Below are 7,292 nucleotides of genomic sequence, written 5' to 3' on the forward strand. Positions count from 1 at the left end.
ATCTATAGATGCAAATGTATGTGAATCCATATCCACCATACATATCTGCTGTCAGACATATTTTCAGTATTTGTCATTTTGATTGCATTAAAATAGTCAAGTAACTTTTTTCTCGAACAACAGAAAAAAATCTACAAAGGATATATATATAATATAAGATATATATATATTATACAATAAGATATATATATATATCTATAATATAATATGGACCATGACCATATAAACATAAACACAATCAGTAAAGTCATTCAATTTACCAAAAATAAAAAGGTGACCGATATGATATCTTTAAAACTGGCTATAATAACATACAATATTTGTATAAATTACCTGTATCTTGTATATATGCGTTAGAATGGTTAAGTGTGTATTTACGCTTATACATATAACATGATTTAATATTATATGTTAACAAATATTGTAATAGTTACACATTTTGTGTGTGTTGTGGAGTGTTTGTGTCCCATTGTGCGTATTATTGTATACAAATATCAATTTATGAATATATCCGAACAAAATATATATATATATATATGATATATACAGGGAGATATATATATATATAGATATATATTATATTATAAGGCATAATTTGTTTTAATCCATTTTACCAATTGCGAGCATTTTAGAATTTGAAATTCAAATCAGTGAGGTCTGAAATTAACTACGAAAAAAAAAAAAAAAAAAAAACACACACACACACACTGGTGACACATGTATCATTTGTAGCCCTTAAAAAAACTATTAGCGTTGAATATACTTTGAAATGCATATACATAAAAAACACAAAACAAAATAATTTTAAGCATTGGTTTTCTTTATTATAACTTTCCTCTATATTAAAGAAAGATAAATATCAGTTCCATAGTTCTCCACGTCATGCAGACTGCCGCATTCAATTTGCAGGGGCTTCGCTGTCTTAGTGAAGACTGACCCCTAGCGGTAGAAAGTGAATTTTGCAATATTTCGCTTTCCTGGTTTAAAAATGCTCTTTAAGAGCATCGGTGAGTGGCTAATGCATTTGGAACGTGGAATGACAGCATTCACGCTTTTACTACTAAAGAAAATGATGTATATATAATTTTGTGTGTGGTGGTGTGTGTGTGTGTGTGTGTGGTGTGTGTGTGTGTGTGTGTGTGTATATATATATATATATAGAATATATATGGCGGATATATATATATCATATATATAGATATATAGTATATATAATATATATTTATATATGATGCAACGCTACGAACATTTGGAAAGAAGTTTTACCCTACGTATTTATTTTATGTTATTTTGTTTCTGAACATGTTATGTTATAATGAATATATCGTGGGATTTGTCAATGCTATGGGTAATTGATGTTAAGATCCCAATATTTTTGTGTAAAGGGGTTACAATTTCTGTTGAATGCAAATAACTAACGTTACAAAAAGTTTGTGTTTTTCAACCAGCCTACATTATTATTATTATTATTATTATTATTTATTATTATTATTATTATTATTATTATATTATTTTGTTTAATTATTTTACAAAAAAAAAAAAAAAAAAAGTATTTCTTCCATTAATTGCGCAGCAGGCTTGAATCTTGCATTTCAACGTTTTGTTTTGTATTCAAGTAAAAATAATGAATATTTATTTGGGCCTACTGTTAACAAATACAAATTTAAGCCCTCTTCCATTGACTGAGAATTGTAAAGAGCTGCATTCAGAGTTACAGAGTTATTCTGTTCTGTATTGTTTCATTCCAAGGTTTCCTATGATCAACACATTTTTTTCCCCCCACAAATAATAAAATCCACGTCAATTAAAACCCCGCATAAGCTGCATTCATTAACAATCATTGTGAAATACCTGGCGCATATTTGAACACGTAAGAGACTCCAGAGCAATAGAGACCCTCACCCGTGTTAATATGGTTCAATATAATAAAAGGATGAACCGATTCTTTATAGGCCTATCGGAAAAGGAATTCCACTAAAATGCCTATGTTTTTATTTACGGAATTATCGATGCAAAAAAAAAAAAAAAAAAAAAAAAAAAAATGATTTCAATTATTTCTTATTGATTTACAATGACGAAACACATTAACTCGGCTTGTCTTGTAAATACAAAAGGTCTGTATTTCGATAGAAACATCATAATTTTCCTTGGGGTTATGTTTTGTGCCGCATAGTTCAATAGCTGCTCTTTAATGAAAATGGTCTATTATAGTGCATGTTTGTAACCCTATAGAGTATAGCGAGCTATGCCATTATAATAATGTCACTCGATATAGTATGGTCGACCTGTATACGCTTGTTGAAAAGTGATTTAGATATTAATGTGGTACTTGTCTCTTACAAGCTCGGAGATGGCTATACTGCTCGTTGTAAAATTCGGGAAAGGATCAAACCGCTATTCAAAGGGAGCCCATCTCCACCCAGCGGATGTATGACGGCAGGTAACCCAGTGCAGTTGCTGATGATCTGTATTCACGTTATTGTTAGAAAGGATGAGAAATAGAGTCACAACTGTGGTATATAGACGCTATTTAGACCATAGCCTCGGCCTAAATAACATACACACACACACTACATGCATAATCATTAGACGTTAAGCATTAAGATTTGTTTCATTCTTGTGCATTTGGTTTTACAGTAGACGGTTTTGCCCATTCTGTAAACTGCCCCCCCATCTCTCTCTCTCTCTCTCTCTCTCTCTCTCTCTCTCTCTCTCTCTCTCTCTCTCTCTCTCTCTCTTTAAAACCAGCCCTGTGATTATGCAGTGGTTAATTTGTGCGAATGAAGGATGGGCGCTGGCTCTCATAGCACTTACCCAAGCAGGCCTTCCTTCGCTGCTGTTGTTATCAATGAAATGATCAATGCTTGCTATAGCGTCTGTACTTATTTCTTATTCTTAATCGTGGTCGATCAATGTCACTGTATTTGTGAAGTGATAATGAAAAAAAAAACTGTGTCTGGCTTTGTAAAAATCATATTCTGCTATTTCGCACCGCAGTTGGTTAATTGGTGATGCTATACATTGCAACGTTTTTTTTCTTCATAATTTCATATTAATAAGCTTCAAATCTAAAATGAAGATTTGGAGTAAATGCGCATTAATTACTCCCATTCAATGCATTCATTACAGACATATCGGGTGACAGAACCATAGGTATTCAAATCAGCAAAATACGTCACTGTCAACATGTGGTCATTAGAATGCCGAGGTCAACGGGTAGTGACGTGTCTTCTGGTTTATCAGAAGTAATGACAGGGCAGTGCAATAATGCCAAGTGTTTTTCCAATCGTTAATAATAATAATAATAATAATAATAATAATAATAATAATAATAATAATAATAATAATAATAATAGCACAAAAGCAAGCATTGTTTTGTTTGTGAGGGTCTTATAAATTGTAATTCTGTTTCTTCAACACAATCAACAGACTCGACAGCTGCTCTGGCTGGCTTCCTTCATACTGATATGAGCGCAGCTGAATGAAGGCTGCTTTGCATTATCGTGTGCTGCTTTATTCCACAAACCTTTATCTGGTATATGCTGATCATTGGTTAATGATGTTTTGCAGCGATTGAATTATCTTATTTAAAATACACGTTCTGTTACTTTGTTAAATAATACGGACGATTTAAAAATCAGAAGTTATTCTAGCGAGAGAAACAATAGTATATGTAGGAAATAATGCACATTATTAGGTTGACATTTTATATGGCTCCATCCCTGCCTTTATGATGAGCATGCATTGCAAATAAAAATCTGTAAAGTGAACACACGCAGAACTGAATGATTTGTAGCCATTGGAATAGGGCATGATCAATAATCATCACTGTAAAAAACCCGTCAGGCAAAAACAGGTCAGATGCAATAGACAATAGGGGTATTACAAGCTGTGGTTTACCACAAACGGCACTAGCCTGCTTTTGCCGCTCTGATGTGTTAATTACAATAATATCATTGCTGCTCCTTACTGACTGAACCAAACTCCATGCCCGTTTCAGTGGGGTCAATAAAGAATTAATTGTTGTATTTAAATATTAACCATTTAAGATTTCGTTTAAATATAATTAATGCGATTTAATTATATATCTATTATAGATATATATATATATATATATATATATATATATATATATATATATATTATATATCTGAAAAATTTCATAAGCTATTTCTTGTAAAAATAACATTTTTGATCGTATGTCAACAACTCTATTTAAACTGCAGCGACCACACGAAACGAATGACTATATCACTGTCAGATTAAATATTACATTTTGAAATGTCACTAATCAAAGACTTCAAATTAATGAATGCGGACGTATAGACCAGGCCATGTAAACTTCATTTCCGTTATCATAAGGTTCTTACAAATAAGGGATAACTCGTCTAGAACTCGTTTAAACAAACGAAATATTAAACCAGACAAACTGACTAATCATATATGTATGTGAAATCGATTTTATATATATATATATATATGTGTGTGTGTGTGTGTGTGTGTGTGTGTGTGTGTGTGTATATATATCATATATCTATATATATATATATATTATATATATTATATATAATATATATATAATATATATATATATATATAACCAATACATGTATAATAACAGATACATATATTTACTTAAACGAAATTTACAAAGAAACTCAAATCAAAGACATAGCAGATAATAAAGCATATGACTGTTTTTAAATTGCACGGTTATGCAGCAAACGCACAGCTATCATTATGTTTAAATAAAGGGATATATCTTCTAAGGCCAGTTTATTTAACCTTCTCCCGAAGACCCCCGTTTGGTTTAAGATAAATTCAGATATTGCACTAACTCTCCAAAAACACCCGGTGCTAAGCTCCCGTATTTGAGGGGAGGGGTCGGGCGTGGTTGAAAGACGTTTTAAGCAGCACTGAACGCTGGAATAACGTAATAATAGTTGCTTCTGGTGGTGAGAAAGGGATAGTACCAATCAAGATATGGAGCAAAACGCAACAATACTTTGTTTTATTGTGCATAGGCGACACCTGGTGGCTGTTTCTCATTAACTCCGTAAACTGAGCCCTCTGCTCGCGTTGGTCAAGGCCGCTGTGATTTTAAAAATACAAACCCCTCGACTAAGATAAATACCCTGGAATTAGACCTGCCGATATTACATAGCCAGCTATCTGGAGTAAAGAAACCTCTTATTGAGGGAGACACAAGCGCTGAGATTTGCCTGCTGATGGAAGAAGTTTGTTTCCTGAGATTATACAGAGAGAATGTTGCAAACCCCACCTTTCTTCATACAGGCATTGATATTGATATGGCAGAGGAATGCTGGGGATTGGCCAGGCTTCACTCCTGCCAGTCTCTCTCACAGGCAGCCTGTCTGGAGGATTCAGCGTCCGGGATCGAGCCCTATCTCAGAGCAGGGACCCAGGCAACTGCAACAGGCTGGAGTAAGTAGTGGTTATCCTGTAAAAGGAGGACTGGAGCATTACAAGAAGTGTGTCACTGTGACTTGATATGAACTGACTGTGCAAGGCAGAGCACGGTAACAGTGAAACTACTGCCGCTCCTTCAGGAGTTTTAACTGACTGTCTAACGATTGAGACATGGTTCACTGTATTGATAACACAGTAACACATCAGTGGAAGAACATGTATATATTCTCTCTGTATATGTGTGTGTATACCTGTCTGCCTGCACTAGGCTGTTTTCAGAGTGGAGGTTGCTCCCCATCTCTAACAGTACTGCAAGATTTACACTGAATGCAGAGTACACCCAGCAGCACCACTGTACTCTCTATTAAACTAGGGCTGCTCAGTCTGGAAAATAGAAGGCTGGGTCATTTGTCTGTGTTTAGTTTATAAGGTGTACACTGCAGATGCTCTTGATTACCTAACATCGATGCTAGAGACATGTAACTCTACCTGTGCACTAAGATCAAATGATACGCATTCTTTAAAAATCCCCACATTGAGATCGAATGCATTTGTATATCAAGGGTTGCGAATCCTGTAAATACTGGCTATGACCAGGACCATGCACACTCTGTATTACTGCTGTTATCATAGTTTAAAATGTTTGCGTCCTGTTTGAGTGATTTGTCTCTCTTGTCTCTTATAATGTTATTTCTTGCCACCTTCTCCTGCCAGGAACCCCTTGTAAACAAGATGTATTCTATCCTGGTTAAATAAATACACCTGAAATTTAGAAATTTTGGGGGATGAACCCAGCTAATCTGGCTCCTTCAGTCCACAACAACACTGTAATAGCATGATCAAGTGACACATCTCAATGCTGTCCAGGGCAGCCATTAAGAACCCCCCTGGACATGGGTGAATTAATCCTGCCATCCCTTTAAAGAGCGCTGTCTATAATGGTTTCCATTGTTAGTGAAATTGTACAAGACCACTATCCTGCATGTTAGGCTTATTAAGCTGTCATCTCTTCTTACTCTCCAGCTAGGAATGCTTCAATCATCCGTCAGACACAAGAAGCCAGCTCTTAACAGCCACTGCAAAACAGGTAAATACCCCTCGCTGTGCCTCTACTGACTGAGAGACCGGGGTTACCGCACTCCAGCACTCTTCACCTGCACAGCGGCAGAGCAACGCATGACAAAACAGGGACCCAAATTGAGCTTCTTGATTTGAAAATGCACTTTTTGGGGCTGGAATAATTTCTTTAACATTATTTCTTTCCCCTTTCTTCCAGAAAAATGTGGAGATTTGGAACTGGACCTGCTTGGGAAAGCAGACAGATGGAGTTCAAGTGAGTGCATCCATTGTGCAGCCAGTGGCATGAATACAGTGCATGCAAGACAGTGAGAATAATAGGTGAACTATGTTTAGCACAGTCTCCACTGAGTGTGACCCCCACCCCCCCCAGCTCACCGGGGAGAAGCATCATCCACACTCACATTATTCAAATCCCCTATCATTATGGTCAATAGAGAGTAAAGTGTCCCTCATTTAGGTCAATAATTGCTTGTACTTAAAGTCAATGAGGCCGTCATTACCTGACTGCATGTGAGTATGCATGTGAGTGGCTTCCAGAAGTTAGCACTGCCAGATATTGTTCCAGGCCACCAATGCAAAGCAGTGACAGTCCACAACAACACTACAAAGCATTCCTTTGTTCCAATTCTACATTAACAAGTAAAGGTCCATGTAACAGTTATCTCTCAATGTATATGTGCCTCCCCTCCCGCTCGCTCCTGTATGCAACACGTTTCCTTGTTATCTGGGTCAGAGACCCTGGAGAAAGCGGGCTGGGTGAGTTGGAGGTGAAGTGGGTTGGT

General features: G+C 35.9%; 1 long non-coding RNA gene across 1 annotated transcript; it reads left to right on the plus strand.

Annotated features, from left to right (window-relative positions):
• Positions 1-5,060: 5,060 nt before the first annotated feature.
• LOC121294602 lies at positions 5,061-6,517 on the plus strand. Its single transcript, XR_005946806.1, has 2 exons — positions 5,061-5,445; positions 6,454-6,517. It is a non-coding gene; the product is annotated as an uncharacterized LOC121294602 (long non-coding RNA).
• Positions 6,518-7,292: the final 775 nt, after the last annotated feature.

Source organism: Polyodon spathula, chromosome 19 (genome assembly GCF_017654505.1).
Source record: "Polyodon spathula isolate WHYD16114869_AA chromosome 19, ASM1765450v1, whole genome shotgun sequence".
Taxonomy (NCBI): Eukaryota; Metazoa; Chordata; class Actinopteri; order Acipenseriformes; family Polyodontidae; genus Polyodon; species Polyodon spathula.